Raw genomic sequence first — 22,352 nt, forward strand, 5'->3', positions numbered from 1 at the left:
TTATCGTCTGAGTCTACAGTAGTCCTTGGGCTCATGATAGGTACCAATATTTGTTGACTAAATAAACAAAATTATATTTACCAACACCCAAGAGAGTACCTGCACATGTCAGCAGTGAATAAATGTTTGCCAAAAAAAATAAAGGAATACAAAAATAAATGAAGCAACACCTTTTGGATACTCTGCAAAGGAGCTGTTATTGACATCCTAGGTAATATTTTATAGACACTGATGCAAATAATAGTGGTAAGCACTCAACATTATCTTAATAATAATGCTATAAGAAAAAATTATTAGCCCCATTTTAGATGAGAGAAGAGAAGCAGTGTTTTATGACTTGTTCAAAGCAAGGCTTGAGCATTTAACCATTGTGTTCTGAGGTCATGGAAAACAGCAGAGGGCATTGAACAGGGTGTTCGTGGAGGAGACAGGACAGAATATTTGGTGGACAACAGGATCCAGGCACGGAGACTTCGTTGGAATATTGTACCCCATCACTCAAGATCTAGAGTGCTGTTGATCTTTAGTGGGCATACGAATTCAGAGACAGGGAATATTGGTAGAGGCCAGATATGGACAGAATGTGGGATGCACTGTGTTTCCCTCAAAATAAGACCTAGCTGGACAATTAGCTCTAATGTGTCTTTTGGAGCAAAAATTAATATATGACCCGGTCTTATTTTACTATTGGTAAAATTATTTTACTTATAGTAAAATAATTTTATAGTAAAAATAACTTATAGTAAAATTATTTTACTTATAGTAAAATAAGACTGGGTCTTTAATATATGATATGATATATGATATGATATGATGTGATATATACTAGGTCTTATATTAATTTTTGCTCCAAGAAATGCATTAGAGCTGATTGTCCGGCTAGGTCTTATTTTCGGGAAAACAGGGTAAGTAGAGTTGGGACATTTGGGAGGCCTAGAACTGTGTGAGAATGAACCATTATGAGAAGCCAATGTTAGCTGTGATGAGTCACTCAGAGGGGCATAGACTGTTGTCAGGGCAGGAGAGTGTGGGCACAAGAGAATATTTTCAGAACAAAATATCCTGGGAGTCCAGAACCTTCTTGAGTACAAAACATAGAAGGATCTAGAATATTGACAATGAATAAATATCTGAAGGGTACAGGACATTGTCAATAGTCCGTTCACGGGACACAGAATACTATTTGGATGGGCTGGAGGTATTTAAGTGTTCCACAGACAAAACATTTAGATTTGATCTGGGTTTATGTTGAAACAGTTGGGAGACCTGGAATGTGTCTGGGTTGGGACATTCAGGGAACTGGGATGTAAGCTCTGGGAAACTGTAATGCTGGCAATGACTGAGTGGTTTTGAAACATGGAATGTCAGTTGGGATGGAACATTTTGAGAACATAGATTGCTAATTCAAGTGGAACCTCTGGGAGGGGCAGAGAAGGGCTGAGCAAACTGAATAAGGAGGGCACAGTGGGAGGACGGAGGCTGGTAAGTCTACTTGACTTTTATTGTGGGCCTTTCCTCCATTTCTTCTTCTGGGTTTTCTGTTTTCAGATCATTTCTCAGATCCATGAAACATATTGAGAAATTCAGGTTTGGACGCCAGGCTGGTTGGGCTGCTCGCATGGGAAGTCTCCCCAGGAGACGATGCCATGGAGCGTACCATTACAAATCACAGGGCCACTGGAGTCGCCTAGCTGTCCTCTTTTGTGCCGGCACACAGCATGCTGGGAGTGATCTTCCCTGGGTAGACTTAACAACACTCCTCATCTGAGCATAGCTAGATGTTGGCACATAGTAAGGTTTGGGAATAACTCACCTGAGGGCTGATGGTAGTGTCTCAGCCAGATACCTGACAGCAGGTGCCAGCAGGGAGGCAGTCATCATGGGAGAGATGCACAACAAGGATGTGGCTTGTGACCCAGACTGGGGACTGTAGCTCCAGAAGCATGATGTTGTGGTCATAGTTCAGGTGAGCAGGGCAGCTCTGGTACTGAGCATGGGGGACAGAGCAGACTACCTCCTTCATTTGCTCTCTGGCCTCCACACATCCCAGGGTGTGCTTGACCAGGTAAACTCTGTATCCCTCCTTCAGACATTGTGCTGCAGTGAGGACCAATCTGGGTTGGATCAGGACTTCCCCACAGAGCAGCCACTCCTGTATAAGCAGGGCTGAGAGTGAGGGAGGTAGGTATAGCCACCCAGAAGAAACCCACTAGTCCCAATGAGAATCTTGGACTACTCTGAGAGATGCCGCCTGACAAAGCAATGGTTAAGAAGGTAATCACTGTGGCCAGGGGCCACGTGGAAGCTCTGGGATTGGTGGGCAGGGTGGGAGAGGCCTAACTGAGGGGGTTGGGTGAAGAGCTTCTGTAGCCAGCTGCCTCATAAAATAACTGTCTTAAACATGCTCAAGGAGTTAAAGAATAACATGTACAGAGAACTAAAGTAAGATGATTTATACATAAACAAAATTAGAATATCAATAGATAGAAACTATTTGCTAAAACCCAACCAAACAGAAATGCAGAAGCTGAAAAATAAATCAAAATTGACAATTTTGTTAGAGGGGTTCAATAGCTGACTCAAATAAGCAGAAGAAAGAACCAGTGAATTTCAAGAGAGAGCATATGAAAATATTGAGTCGGGAACAAAAAGAAAAAGAATGAAAAGAGAAGAGAGCCTAAGAGATTTATGGATACTATAAAACACACCAATACATGCATTATGGGAATCCCAAAAGGAGAAGAGTGAGAGAAAGGGGCAGAGAGTTTATCTGAAGAAATAATAGCTAAACAAGGAATTAGACATACAAATTCAAGAAGCTCAAAAGACTCCCACTAGGATGAACTAAGAGAGGTCCACACTGAGACATATAACAATCAAACTGTCAAAAATCCAATAGAGAAAGATACTTGAAAGCAGTAAGAAAAAAGCAACTTGTCACAAATAAGAAAGCTACCATAAGATAATCAGCAAACTACTCAACAGGAACATTACAGGCCAAAAGAACGTGGGTGATACATTTAAAGTGATGGAAAAAAAAAACACCTGCCAACCAATATTACTTTATCTGGTAAATATGTTCTTCAAAAATAAAGGAGAAATTAAGATCTTCCCAGATAAACAAAAGCTGAGGGAATTCATTGCCACTAGACAGCCCTACAAGAAATGCTAGACAGAGTCAGTCCTTCAAGGTGAACTGAAAGGACACTAGACAGAAATGCAAAGCCATATAGAAATATAAAGTTCTCCAGTAAAGTTAAATATATGAACAAATATAGAATCTGACACTATAGTATTGGGTGTACATAAATACATTTTAATTATTGTATAGAACTTAAAATACAAAAGCATAAAAAGTAACTATAAATCTAAGTTAATAAGTACATGATATATGAAGATGTAATTTGTGACATCTATAAGATAAAATGGAATGGCACAACTACAAAGGAACTTCTGTTTGTGACTGAAGTAAAAGTTGATTTCAGTTTAAAATAGATTCAGTTTTTATCAGTTTAAAATATACTCCATAAAGAAAATACCTATAGAATCTACACAAATGGAAATGAGAAGGGAATCAAAACATGTCACTACAAAAAAAAAAAAATCAACCAATCATAAAGGAGAAAGTAAGGAACAAAATAAGGGACAAAAGAACTGTATGACATATAAAATACAAAGACTTAAAGGCAATATAATACATCCCTTCCACATAAATAATTACTATAAATGTAAATGGGTTAAACTTCCCAATCAAAGACACAGATTGGCAGAATGGGTAAAACAAATAGGATTCAACTATAAATTGTCTGCAGGGGACTCACTTTAGAGTTCACTTTAGGGCAGGCGTGGTTGAAAGTAAAAGGGTGGGAAAAGATTATTCATGCTAACAAGCAAAAGAGAGCAGCGGTGGTTATATCATATTAGACAACATAGACTATAAATCAAAAACTGCTACAAGAGACAAAGAAGGACATTATATAATAATAAAAGGGCCAATTCACCAAAAACATATAACAATTGTAAACATATACGCATCAAATATCAGAACTCCTAAATATGTAAAGCAAGCTAACACTAACAGAATTGAAGAGAGAAACAGACAGCTCCACAATAACAGTAGGATACTCCAACATCCCACTTTCAATAATGGACAGAATAACCAGACATAAAATTATTAAGGAAACAGAGGACCTAAACAACACTATAGACTAATGGGAACTAAGAGACATATAAAGATCACTGCATCCAAAAATAGGAGAAAAGATTTTTTTTTTCAAATGCACAAGGAACCTTCTCCAAGACAGACGATATGTTAAGCTAGAAAAGAGAAAAACTGGAAAATCCACAATACATGTAAATTAAACAATGCACTCAACCAACAGTTCAAAGAAGAAATCACAGGGAAACTAGAAAATATCTTGAGACAAATGAAAATGAAAACAAAACATGAAAACTTTTGGGATGTAGCAAAAAAAAAAAAAAAAAAAGGAAAAAGAAAAATTTACAACTGTAAATGTTTATTTTAAAAAGAAGATCTTAACAATCAAACTTTAAACCTTAAGAAAACTTAAAAAACTAGAAAAGAACAAATTAACTCAAAGTTACCAGAAAGAAATAACTTTAAAATAACTTAAAAAGAAATAATTTTCATTACCGTAGAGATAAAAGAAAACAGAAAACTAGACAAAAATCAATGTACCCTAGATTTAGTTCTTTGAAGAAAACAAAGAACAAAACTGACAAACTGTTACCTTAATTGAATAATAATAAAAAGAGAGAAGACTCATATAACAATCAGAAATGAAAGAGAGGTCATTTTACAGAAATGAAAGGGTTATAAGAGAGTACCACAAACAACTGTATACCAACAAATTGGATAATGTAGATGAAATGGACAAATTCCTAGACAAACACAACCTACCAAGACTAATCATGATGAAATAAAAACTCTAAAAAGACCAATAGCTAGTAAGCAGAGATTCTGAATAAGTAATCAAACACCTCCCAACAAAGAAAATCCCAGGACTAGATGGATTCACTGGAAAATTCTACCAAATATTTAAAGAAGGATTAACACCAATCTTCCTCAATCACTTCCGAAAAGTTAAAGAGGCGAGAACACTTAACTAAATCATTCTATGAGGATGATTCATTCTATCATTATTACCCTGATACCAAATCCAGCTAAAGACACTATGAAAAAACAAAACAAAACAAAACAAAAACTATAAACCATCATCTCTGATATTGATTAAAAAAAAAAATCCTAGCAAACCAAATTCAACAAAACATTAAAGAGTTAAACACCATGACTAAGTAGAATTTATTCCTCAAATGTGAAGATGATTCATCATACAAAACTGAATGAAATAAATCATATTAACAGAATAAAGAAAAAAAAACACATGGTCATGTGAATTGATGCAGAAAAACAATTTGACAAAATTCAACATCCTTTTGTGATTAAAAAACAAACAAACAAAAAACACTCAACAAACTAGGAATATAAGAAAACAACGTCACATAATAAAGGGCGTATGTGAAAGGTCCACAGCTAACATCATACTCAATGATAAAAAACTTAAAGCTTTCTCTCTAACATCAGGAACAAAACAAGGATGACTTCTCTCACCACTTCTCTTCAACATAGTACTGCAACTCCTAGTCAGAACAGTTAAATGGGAAAAAGAAAAGGCATCTAAGTTTGAAAGGAAAAAGTAAAAGTAGCTCTGTTCACAGATTACATGACCTTACTACATGTAAAAACCCCTAATGATTTCACACACACACACACACAAAATGTTGGAATAAATGAATTCAGCAAAGTTGCAGGATACAAAATCAACACACAAAAGTCCTCTGTGTTTCTATACATGAAAAATGATTACTCAAAATAGAATTCCAGGGGCCGACCCAGTGTCTCAGGCGGTTAGAGCTCCATGCTCCTAACTCCGAAAGCTGCCGGTTTGATTCCCACGTGGGCCAGTGGACTCTCAACCACAAGGCTGCCAGTTCAATTCCTCGAGTCCCTCAAGGGATGATGGGCTCCGCCCCCTGCAACTAAGATTGAATACGGCACCTTGAGCTGAGCTGCCGCTGAGCTACCGGATGGCTCAGTTGGTTGGAGAGCGTCCTTTCAACCACAAGGTTGCGGGTTCAACTTTTAGACTCCCACGCAAGGGATGGTGGGCTGCGCCCCCTGCAACTAGCAACAGCAACGGGACCTGGAGCTGAGCTGCGCCCTCCACAACTAAGACTGAAAGGACAACAACTTGAAGCTGAATGGCACCCTCCACAACTAAGATTGAAAGGACAACTTGACTTGGAAAAAAGTCCTGGAAGTACACACTGTTCCCCAATAAATTCCTGTTCCCCTTCCCCAATAAAATCTTTAAAAAAAATAAAAAGAATTCTATTCACAATAGGTTCTAAAAGAATAAAATACTTAGAAATCAACTTAGCCACAGAGAGGAAAGTTTTATGAACTGAAAACTAAAACTAAAACACAATACTGAAAGAAATTAAAGAAGACACCAATAAGTGAAAACACATCCCATATTCATGGATTGGAAGAATTAATATTATTGTCAATACTACCCAAAGCAATCTATAAATTCAGCACAATCCCTATCAAAACCACAATGGTATATTCTGCAGAAATAGAAAATCCATCCTTAACTGCAAATGGAATCTCAAGGGCCTCCGCATAGCCAACACAATTCTGAAAAGAAACAACAAAGTTGGAGATCTCACACTTTCTGATTTCAAAACTTACTACAACTCTGCAGTAATCAAAACATTATGGTAGTGGCATAAAGATAGATATATAGACCAATGACATAGAATAAATAGAGAGCCCAGAAATAAACCCTCACACACATGTTCAAATGATTTTCAATAGGGGTGTGAAGTCCATTTGATGGGGAAAGCACAGTCTCTTCAACAAAATAGTGTTGGAAAAACTGGACATCCCTATGTACAAAAGAATGAAGTTGGACCCTTGCCTTACACCACATACAAAAATTAACTCAAAATGGATCAAAGTTCTATGTAAGACTCAAAACTATAAAACTCTTAGAAGAAAACATGAGGGAAAGCTTCATGACATTGGATTTGGCAATGATTTCTTGGCTATAACACCAAAAGCACAGCAACAAAAGAAAAAAAATAGATAATCTGGACTTCATAAAAATGTCAAACTTCTGTGCATCAAAGGACACTATCACCGTAGTGCAAAAGCAATGAACAGAATGGGAGAAAACATTTGCAAATTATACTTAAGAGGTTAATATTCAGAATACATATAAAAATTCCTACAACTCAGTCACAACAACAAAATCTGGTTAAAAAGTGGGCAAAGAACTTGAATAGATTTACAAATGGCCAATAAGCATATGAAAATATGTTTGACATTACTAATCATTAGGAAAATGGAAATCAAAACCATAATGAAAAATCACTTTACACCCATAAGGACAGTTTTATAAAAAGAAAAAAATCAACAACAAATAGAAAACAACAAGTGCTGGGGCAGTTTGGGAGAGTGGAACTCTCATGCACTGTTGGTCGGAATACAAAATGGAAAATAGTATGGTGATACCTCAAAAAAATTAAACAGAGAATTACCACATAATCCAGCAATTCAACTTCTGGGTATATGCCCAAAAGAATTGAAAACAGAGATTCACATGGATAATTTGTACGTAATGTTCATAGCAGCATTATTCATAATAGAGAAAAGCCGGAAGCAACCCAAGTGTCTATTGACAGATGAGTGGATAAACAAAATGTGGTATGGTGTATATGCAAACACACACATACATATACATACACACACTGGGATACTGTTTAGTCTTAAGGAAGAAAATGCTAACACATGCCACAACATAAAGTCATTATGTTGAGTGAAATAAGCCAGTCACAAAAAGACAAATATTATATAATTCCATTTATATAAGAAACCTAGAGTAGTCAAATTCATAAAGACAGAAGTAGAAGGGCGGTTATGTGGGACTGGGTAAGTGAGTGAGGGATGCAGAATTATTGTTCAACGGGTAGTTTTGGTTTTGTAAGATAAAAAATTTCTGAAGATGGATGGATGTGAGTGTATTTATTCAACCGAACTGTAACTTAAACGTTTTATGTTATGTATACTTTACCACAATTTTTAAAAATTAAAAAAAATTATGCATTCATTTATCGTAACAGCTTTCAATAAATTATAAATAGAAGGGAATTACCTCAACTCTCTATGAAAAACCCACCGCTACAAACATGCTTAATGGTGAAAGGCTGAATGTTTTCCCCCTAAGATCGGAAAACAGGGCAGGTGTTAGCTCTCATAGCAGGTATTCAACACTGCACCAAAGGCTTTGGCCAGTTCAATTAAGCAACAAAAAAATATTAAAGGCATACAGATAGGGAACTAAAACCTAAAACATGACTAAGCACAAAATCCTAAAGAATCTGTGCAAAGCTAGTAATTTCAGCACGGTCCTAGAACACGAAGTGAATAAACAAAAGTATACTTCTATATACTGGCCACAAAAAATGAAATAAATAATGAGCATCAAAACATATAATACTTCGATATACATTTAACAAAATACCAGAGTGCCAAAAAAGTGTATACAAGTGGACATGTTGGTCAATGTTGCTCAAGCAGTAGTTTGCCATAATCAGAAGTGTCTGGACGCTGATGGTAACCACTTTGAGCACCTCTTGTAATTGCAGAAGTCAAGCATGACTTGTATTCAGCTTTTGCTATTGGTACATATTGAGTATTGCAATTTTAGTACAGTTTTCCTTTCTTAAAATGTGTACACATTTTTAGCACCCTTTGTATACACACATATACATATAAACACACACATATACGTACATACAGATGTATGTTTATCTCTGGGTTCTCAATTATGTTCCTTTGGTCTGTGTGTCTGTTTTGCTGCCAATACCGAACTGTTTTAAATACTGTAGTATAGTTTCAGTCAAGGAGTGTGATACCTGCGGCTTTGTTCTTTTTTCTCAGGATTGCTTTGACTAATTGGGGTCTATTGCGGTTCCACAGAAATTTGAGGATTTTTGGTCTATTTCTTTTGAAAAAACTGCCATTGTGATTTTGATGGGGGTTGCATTAAGTCTGTATATCGCTTTAAGTAAAATGGCCATTTTAACAATGGTAATACTTCCAATCTATGAACATGAAATATCTTTCCATTTCTTTCTGTCTTTCTTCAATTTCTTTCAACAATGTCTTACAGTTTTCAGTGCACAGGTCTGTCATTTCCTTTAACTTTGTTCCTAGGTATTTTATCCTTTTTATTACAATTGCAAATGGGATTGTTTTCTTCACTTCTTTCTGATATGTCATTGTTGGTTATAGGAATGCAACAGATTGTTGTATATTGATTTTGTATACTTTCACTTTACAGTATTTGTTTATTGTTTCTAATAGTCTCTTGGTGGAGTCTTTAGAGTTTTCTATAGAGAGAGTCATGTCATCTCCAAATAGCAACAATTTTAACTCCTTCATTCACAATTGGGAAGTCATTTGTTTCTTTTTGTGGCCTGATTGCACTGTCTAGGACTTCCAGTATGATGCTGAGTAACAGCAGTGGGAGTGGGCATCCTGGTCTCGTTCCTGATCTTTGAGGAAAAGCTTTCAGTCTTTCACCATTGTCTATCAGCTGAGGGTTTGTCATATGTGGCCTTTATTATATTGAGGTACTTTCTTCTATACGCAGTTTATTAAATAATTTAATCACAAAAGAATGTTGTCTCTTATCAAATGCTTTTTCTGCATCTATTCATATAATCATATATATATAAAATCTTTTCTTTTGTTAATGTGGTATATCACATTGATTAATTTGTGGATGTTGAACCATCCTTGCATGCCTGGAATGAACCCCACTTGGTAGTGATGTATTATCGTTTTAATGTACTTTTAATGTATTTGCTAGTATTTTGTTTAGGATTTTTGCACTTATGCTCATCAGAGATATTGGTTTGTAATTTTCTTTTTGTGTTGCCCTTGTCTAATTTTAGTATCAGGCTAACATCAGCCTTGTAAAATGAGTTAGAAAGTATTCTCTCTTCTTCAGTTTTTTGGAAGAATTAGAGGATAGGTATTAAATCTTCTTTGAGTATTGTTAGCATTCACCAGTGAAGCCATCAGGTTTCGACTTTTGTTGTGGGGAAGTTTTCGATTGCTGTTTCAATTTCCTGATTAGTGATCAGTCTATTTAAGTTTTCCAGTCTTCATGGTTCAGTCTAGAAAGGTTATATATTTCTAAGAATATGTCCATTTCTAGGTTATCAAATTTGGTGGTGTATACTCTTTCACAGTATTCTTGTAAAAATCTTTGTTCTTCTGTGGTGTCTGTTGTAACTTCTGTTACTTCTCCTCTTTCATTTCTCATTTTATTTGAGTCTTCTCTTTTTTCTTTAATAAGTCTAGCTATAGATATGTCAATTTTATTTATATTTTCAAAGAACCAGTTCTTTCATTAATTTTTTTCTATGGTCTTTTTATTCTCTATTTCATTTATTTCCACTCTTTTTATTATTTCCTTCATTCTATTGACTTTGGACTCCTTTTGTTCTTCTTTTTTTAGTTCTTGAAGGTATAATGTTAGATTGTTTATTTGAGATTTTTCTTGTTTCTTGAGGTAGGCTAATAATGCTATAAACTACCCTCTTGGTTCCGCTTTTGCTGCATCCCAGAAATTTTGATATGTTGTATTTTCATTTTCATTTGTATCTAAGTATCTTTTGATCTTTTTTATTTCTTTCACCCAATAGTTATTCAATAGCATGTTGTTTAATCTCCACATATTCACGGTTTTTCCATCTTTCTTATTGTTAATTTCAGTTTCATACTATAAAATATGCTTGATATGACTGCAATATTCTTCAATTTATTGAGACTAGTTTTATGCCCAATATATAGTCTATCCTTGAGAATGTTCCATGTGAACTTGAGAAGAATGCATATTCTGTTGTTTTCAGATGAAAAGTCCTATAAGTGTTGATTACGTCCATTTGGTCTAATATGTCATTCAAGGCCAATATTTCCTCTTGACTTTCTGTTTAGATGATCTACCCATTGCTGTCAATGGGGTGTTCTAGCCCCTTACTATAATTGTATTTTTGTCAGTGCCTCCCTTTAGGTCTGTCAGTAATAGCTTTATATACTTTGGTATTTCCAGGTTGGGTGCACATATATTGATAAGTGTTATGTCTTCTTGATGAACTGTCCCCTTTTTCATTATAAAATTTCTATCTTTGTCTCTTTTTAACTTTTTTCTTGCAATCTATTTTGTCTGATATAAGTACAGCTACAGTCACTTTTCTCTGGATGCCATTTGCTTGGAGTATCGTCTTTCAGCCATTTACTTTGAGCCTATGTTTGTCTTTGTAGCTGAGATGGATCTCCTGAAGGCAAAATATATTCAGGTCTTGTTTTTTAATCCACCCCGCTACTCTGTGCCTTTTGATGGGTTAGTTCAGTGTATTTACATTTAGGGTGATTATTGATATATGAGGACATACTACAGCCATTTTATCATTTGTTTTCTCTGTATCTCCATTGTTTCTTTTCCCGTGTGTTTGAAATGTTTTATTTCTTGATTGTAGTGGTGGTTACAAGAGAATATACATCTGTCAAAACTATCAAACTGTACACTTTAAAAGGGTACATTTTATTGCACATAAAATTTGCCTCAATAAAGTTGACTTTTAAAAGGTAATATGACAGCCACAATCCATTGTCATAATTCTATGTAATAAACTCAACAAAGTAAAAATAAAAAACAATTAAGGAAAAATCTACCTATAGCCACTATCCTAACAAAGCTTTTTTATTTTCTGTGTTCCCTTCTAATCTTAGTCAATGCATATATATTTTGCACAGCTGTTAGTTATCATTTTGTATAAACAATTTTACATCCAACTTTTTATTTATGTTATACACATTTTCCACATGATTTTATAGGCTATACAAAATGACAATACAATATTTCATCAAGTAGATATACTATAATTTGGTTAGTTACTAATGCCTAGACATTAGGGCTGCTTCCCATTCTTTCCAATTATAAAAATTATTATAACGAGCATCAGGTATAAAGTTCCTTTATTAATTTAAATATTGATTGGGATAAACTCCCAGGAACCATGGTTAATTTTTTTCCCCATTTTTTTCTTTTTCATTTTAGAAGTTGTATTAGAGTGCTAGGGCTGCTGTAATAATGTACTACAAACTAAGTGGCTTAAACCACAGAAATTTATTATCTCACAATTCTGGATGCTAGAGCTATGAGATCAAGGTGTCATCAGGGTTGGTTCCTTCTGAGGTTGTGAAGAAGAATCTGTTCCATGTCTCTGCCTGGCTTCTGCTGGTTCCCTCTACATCTCTGGCATTCTTTGGCTTGTAGAAGTATCACCCCAATCTCTGCCTTCACTTTCACCTGATGTTGTCTCTGTGTACATGTCTCTGTGTTCAAATTTTCCTTTTTTATAAATGATACCAGTCATACTGGATTAGGGGCCTAACCTACTCCAGCTGACTTCATCTTAACTAATTCCATGTGCAATGATCCTATTTACAAATAAGGTCAACATTCTAAGGTAGTGGGGGTTTAGAACTTTAACATATGAATTTGGGGGACACAATTCAATCCAAAACAGAAGTTATACTTGTTATTAAAAACTGAAAAAGTAGAAATATAATGAAAAGGTGAAGGCCCTAATCAGTCTCTACCAAGCTTTTCCACAGAAGTAATCACTATTACCACCTTAACTTTTCTAATATTTGAGTAACACCGTGGCTTCCCATAAACAGCATTTGGTGCTGCTGTACTACAGACTAAATCTAGTATGGCAATTTTTATTTACTTTAAATTATAGAGAAGTAGTCTCTGAACACCTAAACATTTAAACTTTTTTCTCACTTGAAGAGTCTCTGCAGAGTACCTGGAGAATCTCAATTACAGAATCATAGATTCCAGGGTTAAAAAGCCTTAAAGATAGTCTGGCTTAAGTTTACCTAGTGGTAATGTATTTTTTTTTTTTGAGTGTCTTAAGAGTCGTATCAAGATCCAAAATGGTTTGCTATTTACCACCCGGCAAATTACTTTTCCAAATCTAAGTTCTTTCATCTATAAAACAGGGTAATATTACTTATATGCATGGATTTGTGAATATTTAATGAGGTAATGCATTTAAGGAACATACAATGCACTCAATTAACAGTAACACTATTCAATTAAAACTTATAAATTTTATTTTGTGATAAAAAAAGTAACAAAAAACTTACCATTGCAACCATTTTTAACTATACAGTTCAGTAGCGTTAAGTATATTTACATCGTTGTGCAACAGATCTCAAGAACTTTTTTCCTTTAGAAAAGAACTTTTTTTCTCTAGTAAAACTAAATATCTATGACCATTAAACAAATCCCATTTCCCTCCTCCTTAAGCCCCTGATCTACTTTCTGTTTCTATGAATTTGACTACCTTAGATATCTCATGTAAGTAGAATCATACAGTATTTTTTTAACCTTTTTTAAGATATATAAATGAGGGTATGTAATTTATAAAATATCTCACTAGTAGAGCCAGAACAGATCTGGATTTTCTGATTCTTAAAACAGTGACTTGTCCAAGATTATTTTTTAGTTCCAGTTGAACTATTAAAGCCTTCTGATAGCCAGAATTTTTACAAGTACTGCTTATATCTACCATAGAGTAAAATTCTATTTAAATCATAAAGCTTTTAAAAGACCTGGAAATCAAGATTTATGGGTTTAAACATGCCTGGTTCTTTAGCCTTGCTTCTAATTTATAGTAACTCCAAGGTTGTCAATATTAAACAGAACCCAAACTGATAGGAACAACAGTCAAACCAAGACAAAGTATAACAATACTCTAAGTCACAAAGACTAAGTAAGCCAGTTATATGTATCAGCTCATAGTGCCTGGATCCTGGGAGGGATGGATGTCAGCCCCTTAAAGACATGCACATGTGGTCTGGGTAACAACTGAACTTTAAAACAGATGTAGAGATCATGCTGCCACATGTAGTGCAGACATCCACACAGCCCTAACCGGTGGCTATTCACTAAGAAATGCCCACTATTATAGACATTACTATCTAAATTTACTTTTCACAGGGATTTATCCCTAAAGGGCCCAAGGAGCACCAGCCAGGCAATTCAGATTGAAATACAGTGTGTCTGTCTTACAAACATACATTATATCTGTAAGGTACAGACCTAAAAATTCCCTTCAGTCCAGACAGAGGTTGGGACACAACAGGAGAATTCGGGGTAGGGGTGGAATAAGGAGAGGGCTGGGAATTAGAGAAGGGGATCTGGTCAATGTACTATTAACTAAGCCAACTCAATTAAAGTTATTGTTTAATGGAAAAGCCAACATGATCATAAAACGAAAATAAAACAAAATAAACAGAAAACATAAAACAGGTCATCCAGAGAACATCACTAAACATCTCAAACATCCTGTTCCTAATTGGCAATAAATGTCTTGATCTGGCCTATTTGAAGAGTGGCAATTTACTAAAAAACAATCTGATACAATTTAGAGTTATAATAAGCAGAACTCCATCTAAATGAAATGAAAAAAAAAAAAAAGACAAACGAAAAACCTAGCCAAGAACATAAATGGTATCTCATTTTGCCCCTTTAGAGGAAGCAAATTTTCATTCTGGGAAGTTTAATAATAAGTTCAGTGCATTTACATTAATGACTCAGGAGACAGTTACCACTCCCCTAAAACATGCACATATAAAAACAAAAACATTCACAATTAGACCTCATGTGTGGAATGAACGGCTGATCATATCGAATGAAAAAATGAGAGAGAATAGCAGTGATTTTCATTTTTTCCAAAGCTCTGCAAAATGCTTACTGCCATATTTATATTGCAAAACTATGAAATGCTGAGAAAACTTTATCAAACTAAATAAAAACATGACATTTTGTAAGGTAGATGCCATTTCATGGATTTACTTAAGCATGTGTGGAATTGGGTAGTGTACTCCCAAACTCCACTGACCTTAACACAGTATGGCAGACAGCTTTGGTGGTTTCTAAAGCCCTGGGGAAAATACATTTACAAAACTATAAAGTAATTTTCCATGCTTTCCCTTTCTCAGTTACCTATTCCCAACCAGTCTATTCAGTAACAGGCAGGAAGAGAAATGGAAGAGGACTCAATTTGGATTGTATCACCTGAGCTATGGTCCCAAGGACGTAAGGAACAACACAAGGTAGTAGGAAGGAGAGAAGCCAGTGCCTTTACATGTAACTGTCTGGAACATGGCACAGAAGAATATGGGACAACTGTTGGGACGATCTGATAGCCATCCCCTTCCTCATGTACATTTTTACTTAGTTTATTTCAGGGACCGTGCCACCTGGCCTCCCCTTACATTTCTCAGTGAATGGTACTACTATCCGCCATGATGCCCAAGTCCAAAAACTGTTCTGTTTTAGAGGGAAACAAAATCGCCCAGTCCTCATGTTTCCAGAGAAGACAGAATGTCAAACCCACTCCCCTGAAGGGAAAAAAGGAGAAGGAATAGTTTTGGTATCTCTGAAGGATGTTGTGATACCACATCCTTGCCATTCTCAGCTGTCTCTGCCTCGTGCAAGGTCACACCCCCTTCCCCGGTGCCCACAACCCAATGTCTGATGGACACTTCCAAAGTATAAAAGCCCAGCCCTCCTGTCCCAAAGCAGGAAAGATTTACAGGGTCTCCCATCTCTGTCCCTGTAGGCATAGCAGAGGTTTCTGTTGAGACTGAGCTACAGCTAAACTCGTCCCTCTGCACAATCCTGCCTCCTTTCTTTCCCCCCACAGCTGTCATTCCCCAAAGCATTCCCTGCACGCTGATCTTCCCCTCAAAGTCAGATTTCCAGAGAGCTGAACCTATGACATCATCTCAACCCCCTCACTGTCTCCTCCAGGAAAAGAACTGACCTACTTGATCAATGTGGGAGAGAAACTCAAGATGCCCAGCATCACACACAGCGCCCCACTGTTTCCAACTTGCCTTACCTACAGAAAGGCTGTGTCTGGTCTACTGTTGCCACATGCTTAGCCGCAGGCTCACTCCATGCCGGACAGGCCCATGGTGCTTCAGCTTAGCTGCGTCTAGCTCATTTGTCTATCAAATCACAGATGTAAGTTACATTCTTGAATCTGTTTTAAGAGTTAAGGTATTGATGCTTTGATTTCCAACTGCCTATCTCCAATATCTTGTATCAACTGGTTTTTAACTCAGGAGAAGACAGAGGTGTTATTAGCTCCCTAAAATCTCAGCATTATCCTTAATGGCTCCTCTCTCCTTTCCATAACAACTAAACAGTACCAAGTCCTGCCTCATGTACTCTTAAATGTATTTTCAACACCGAAGCCACTATCTTGTTTATATTTATATAATACATAGTGTCCCTGCCCCCACTCCACAACCACCATTTAAACTCCTCCAATTAAAATCCTTGCCTTCCAGGTTAAGCATATTTTTAGTATAGGCCATTTGGCCCATGTCAGGATCTGGCCCTTTCTAACTCTCATGTACAGCTAATATATGATAAATGGAACAGCCCGTCCTTACTATCATCATCAGGAATATCTTTCCCAGTTTTTTCTTTACTTTCCTACATGCACCTCAAATCACTTTCAGTTCTCCAAGTTCCATGCACACCTTAGGCCTCTGCTTACCTGGAAACTCATACATCATGATGCAAAGTTCAACTATCATCTCCTGAAAACCTTTCTGAACACCCCTGTGAAGTCCCCAATCTCCTCCCACCAAAGCTTTGCCCATTCTCTCTGCGCTACCACAGTACCTTCCATATGCTGTTCTTTCCCTTCGCTTGTTCGACTGTAATACAATTTACTTGATCTTTGAAAGCAAGACCTTTATATCCCCCAACATCTGCATATACACAGTCGGCACTCAGAATACATTTAAGGAGTAACGGAATAAAGGAAGGATTAAGAAAAACTAGAGAGCAAGGGAGAATAGGGAGGCATGCTAATCATGACAAATACCTCTCTCCCAATGCTACAATTAAAATACTTTCAGTAGCTCCTTCAGTTGCCCTAATTTATGAACAAACTCACAAGCTGGCATTAATGGCCCTCCAAAATTTCTCCCAAATTTTTTAATATTAATTGCTAATTCTCTCCATTAAGTACCTTGTTCTTCAGCCTAACTGGACTACTCATTTTTTCTTGACCATGCCCAACCTTCTGTTTATTCATTCTCTTCTTTCCTAATGGAAACCCCACCACCACCACCACTACCACCAGGTTTTACCATCTAAAATACATTTAAATGTATTTATCATCTAAAAATCATACTCATTTATTTATTCATTTAGCAAATAATCACTGAATGCTTACTGTGTACCAGGCACTGTTCTAAGATTTCAAACAGTCTCTGCTCTCATGGAACTTGTAACCCAGTTGGGAGGTAATGAGGAGACAGAAAAAATAATCAGTATGTCGGGGTGATCAGCATTAAGAAGAAAGGTAAGGACAGCACACAAATGAGACAGGATGATGAGGAAGGCTTTTCAGATATGGTCACATTTGAGCCGTGCCCGAAAGAGGTACTGGAAGTAGGCCCATGACTCTCTGGGGGAAGAGCTGTGAAAACAGTTGCATAAATTCTAGGGAGGAGGTTGCTCGGTACCTATGAGGAACAGAAAGGAGGCCAGTGTGGCTGGAATAAAGTCAGAAAATGGAAGAGAAGATCAGGAACGTCACATGGGGTCAGGTTATAGAGGGCCTTGTAAGCCACATACAGATTTTGCATTTCACTCTGAATGACATAGGAAACCACTGGAAGGTTTTAAGCAGAGGCACCTTTTAAAAGATCATTTGTAGCTACAATTCTTATACATTGACAGTATGAGTGCAAACTATTATACCCACCTTGAAAAACTACCTAGCAGTTTTTCATTGTTTTTTCCTTCTGGTTTTTTCTTTTTTTTTTTTTTTTTGGTTTTTTAATGAAGTTAAACATGCACCTATTTTAGAATTCTATCCAGAATTTCTACCATTGGTTATTTACTAAAAAATAAAAACAGGTCTACCGTAAAGATTAATTAATTAATTAAAAGAAATATCATTAAGACTAAAACCATAGGAGAGCAAGGGTGAAAGCAGGAAGACAAATGAATTAAACTGCAGTAGTCCTCATGAGAGGTGATGGTGGCTTGAATGGAGGTGAAAGCAGTGAAACTGCTCTTGAATATATTTCATAGATAGCACTGACAGATTTGTTGAAAGACTGGATGCGCAATACAAGAGAAAAAGATGTAGCCACGGATGATTCCAGGGTTTTTGACCTCAGAATCAGGAAGAATGAAGGTTGCTTTTAACTTAGTTAGGGAAGCTATAGGAGGAAAAAGTTCCACGGAAAAAACAGGAATTCATTTTGGACATGTTTAGTTTATGCTCATGGACATCCAAATGAAAATGTTATACAGTCAGTTAGAAGTCTGGAGCTCAGGGGAGCGGTCTGACCCAAAGACATAAGCTTAGGACTTGTCAACATGCATACACACGCACACACACACACACCAATTTATAGCTCTCTCAATTTATAGTTCCTTCCATATTTGATTTTGTAACAGATTCATCACAAAGTATAACATGAAAGTCTGGGTAATCAGCATTTTAGGAAAAAGAGAATGAACAAAATTGTGAATAATTAAAAGTTAATTAATTTTATCCATTCAGTAGCTTTTTATTTTGTGCTTGCTATGAGCTAGAAATACAAATCTGAACCAAAAAAACAAGGCCCATTTCTGTAGAACTTAACGTCTGGAAAGCTGAAAAATACTGCTTAAATAATTGCTTCCTTAATTATATCAGGAAAAACACATTTTTAAAGTATTCAATTCGGAAATCAATGTAGGTATTTTTTTCAAGGCTACCATGAAGAAAGTTCAGTCCTCTGATGTCCCCAGCAGTTTGGAGGACAGTGAAAGTGCTATCCGCTGAACCAGGGATCCATTTCAGAAAGTGTAGACACACTGTAATCACAAATACTGCATGAGCTCTGGGACCCTGGTTGGAGCAAGCCAGACAGCATTTAACGTGAAGACTAAATGCTTTTCATGCAAGTGAGTGATTTCACCAGGTCAAGGTTTTCATGAGTGAGAGGTCTAGGGAAACATGTATCTTGCTTTCTACATCACATCTGGCCCATGGACAAATAAGAAACAAGCATTTCCAGTGCAAAACTTTTTAACCTTATTAGGAGAACTACTTTTTTTTTTTTTTTGGTAACTTCACTCCATGTTAACAGTCTGCATTTTTATTACATTCAATTTTAAGCCTCCACGTTTGAATTCTGCAAGTATCAACAAATACTATTTTTAGAATGTTTATCCTTGTGCTTTACTTTTTCTGAAATGGTCCATATGCAATATTTGCAAAAAGTAAAAACCAAGTCCATAAAATATCTAAGTTACGTCAGTTTTTCAAAAGTGGTTGCAAAGAAGCTTTTTAAAATTAATGATTCATGAAATCAAGGTTACACTATATTTGAAAGTTTTAAATGTGGAGAATAAAGAAGTATCAAGCTCATAATTGACTTAAAGAGCAATTTTCATGAAGATGCAAATCAAAGCTAGGGATATTTTTTTTTAAAAGTATTATAGCCAGTCCTCTATCATTCAGAACTGAAGAAGAGATAAAGAGTTTTCTGGATGAGGAAAAACTAAATGAGTTCTTCACCACTAAACCACCTTTATAAGAAATGTTAAAGTGTCTTCTTTAAGCAGAAAAAGGAAGATCATAACCAGAAATTTAAAAAATATATGAGAAAGAGAAAAATCTCACAGTTAAAGCCAAATAATTAATAAATACAGTGAGTCAGACATTTTAAAAGCTACTACAAAGGTCAAAACAAAAAAATTATCAAACACAACTCAAACTACAATAAGTAGTTAGGAGACACACAACACAAAAAGATCTAAAACATGACATCAATAACATAAAGTGTGGAGGGGGGAATACAAATGTAATCCTTATAGAATATGTTCAAACTTAAACACCTATCAGATTAAAATAGACTGCTATTAGATACAAAACAAAATTTAAAAAAAAAACATGACAAAGAAGAACATTACATAATTATAAAGGGGTCAATCCAAGAAGAGGATATAACAATCATAAATATGTACACACCTGACACAGGAGCACCTAAATATAGAGAGCAATTATTAATGGACATAAAAGGAGAAATTCATGATAATACAATAATCATAGGGAATTTTACTACCCACTCACATCAATGGATAAATCATCCAGACAGAAAATTAATAAGGAAATAATGGCTTTAAATGTCACATTATGCCACATCGACTTAATAGACATTTATAGAACATTTCATCCAATAACTGCAGAATACGCTTTTTTCAAGTACACATGGGAGAGTCTCAGAATAGACCACAAAAAAAGCCTCAATAAATTTAAGAAGGCTGAAATCATATCAAGCACCTTTTCTGACCACAATATCATGAAAATAGAAATCAACTACAGGAAGAAAACTAGAAAAAACACAAATAAGCAGAGACTGAGAAAAACATGCTACTAACCAACCAATAGATAATTGATTTCAAGATAGAAATCAAAAACTATCTTGAAACAAGTGAAAATGAAAGCACGACTTTTTGCAGCAAAAGCAGTTCTAAGAGGAAAGTTGATAGCTATATAGGCCTACCTCAAGAAACCAGAAATATCTCAAATAAACAATCTAACTCTACACCTAAAGAAACTAAAAAAAAAAAAGAACAAGCCCAAAGTAAATAGAAGGAAGGAAATAGTTCCTTCTATTTGGAAATAAACACAATAGAAATTTTAAAGCAATAGAAAAGTTCAATAAAACTAAGAGCTAGTTCTTTGAAAAAATAAACAAAATTGACAAACCTTTAGCCAAACTCATCAAGAAAAAAAGAGATCCCAATCAAATAAAATCATAAATAAAAGAGAAGTTGCAACTAACACCACAGAAATACAAAGAATCATTGAAGAATACTATGAAAAATTACATGCCAACAAATTCGACAATATAAGAAATAAATTTCTAGAAGTATATAACCTTCCAAGACTGGTCCACAAAGAAAAACAAAATCAAAGCAACCAGAATATTAGTAATGAAACTGAAGCAGTAGTTAAGAAAATGTCTAACAAATAACGTCCAGGACCAGATGGCTTCATAGATGAATTCGACCAATCATGGAAAGAGGAATTAATACCTATCCTTCTTAAATTATTTCAAAAAGTTAATGAGAAAGGAACACTTCCAAACTCATTCTATGAAGCCAGCATTAACCTTACATCAAAAACAGACACAGGCATTATAAAAAAAAGAAAATTACAGGCCAATATCCTTGATAAACATAGATGTAAAAACTCTCATATTAGCAAGCCTAATTCAACAATACAAGGATTATGCACCAAAATCAAGTGAGATTCATCTCAGGGATACAAAGATAGTTCAATATCTGTAAATCAATTAATGTGACATATCACATTAACAAATAAAGGATAAAAACCATATGACCATCTCATAAGATGCAAAAAAAAGCATTTGACAAAATTCAAATCACTTTATGATAAAAACTCTCAACAAAGCAGGTACAGAACGAACAAATCTTAACATAATAAAGGCCATATATGACAAACCCACAACTAATATCATACCCAATGGTGAAATGCTAAAAGCTTTTCCTCTAGATCAGGCACAAGACAAGGATGACCAATACCACCACTATTCAACATAGTATTAGAAGACCCAGCCAGTGCAATCAGACAAGGAAAAGAAATAAAAGGCATCCAAATCAGAAAGGAAGAAATAAAACTCTCGTTATTTGCAGATGACATGATACCATACACAGAAAACCCTAAAGATTCCACCAAAAACCTATTAGAATTAATAAATGAATTCAATAAGGTTGCAGGATAAAGAATTAATATGCAATTATCAATTGTGTTTCTATACACCAATAACAAACAATCAGAAGGAAAAATTAATAAAATAATTTCATTTACAATTGTATCAAAAGGCATAAAATACCTAGGAATAAACTCAATGAAAGAGGTGAAAGACCTGTACTCTGAAAACCATAAGACATTGAAGAAAGAAATTGAAAAAGATACAAATAAATGGAAAACTATTTCATGTTTTTGGATTGGAAGGATGAATATTGTTAAAATGTCCTTACTACCTAAAGCAATATACAGATTCAATGCAATCCCTATTAAAATACCAATGGCATTATTCTCAAAATTAGAACAACTAA

At 35.4% G+C, this 22,352-nt stretch overlaps 1 protein-coding gene and 1 pseudogene across 3 annotated transcripts in view; both read right to left on the reverse strand.

Annotated features, from left to right (window-relative positions):
- The window catches only part of FANCC (FA complementation group C), a 256,980-nt gene that overhangs the window by 131,512 nt on the left and 103,116 nt on the right, over positions 1 to 22,352 (reverse strand). The window lies entirely within an intron of this gene.
- Positions 1,557 to 16,855, reverse strand: LOC308504686 (kallikrein-13-like; annotated as a pseudogene). The gene is made up of 2 exons: positions 16,750 to 16,855; positions 1,557 to 2,281 (listed from the first exon to the last, which is right to left on the reverse strand). The product of its transcript is annotated as a kallikrein-13-like (transcript).

This window comes from Rhinolophus hipposideros (assembly GCF_964194185.1).
Source record: "Rhinolophus hipposideros genome assembly, chromosome: 11".
Classification (NCBI taxonomy): Eukaryota; Metazoa; Chordata; class Mammalia; order Chiroptera; family Rhinolophidae; genus Rhinolophus; species Rhinolophus hipposideros.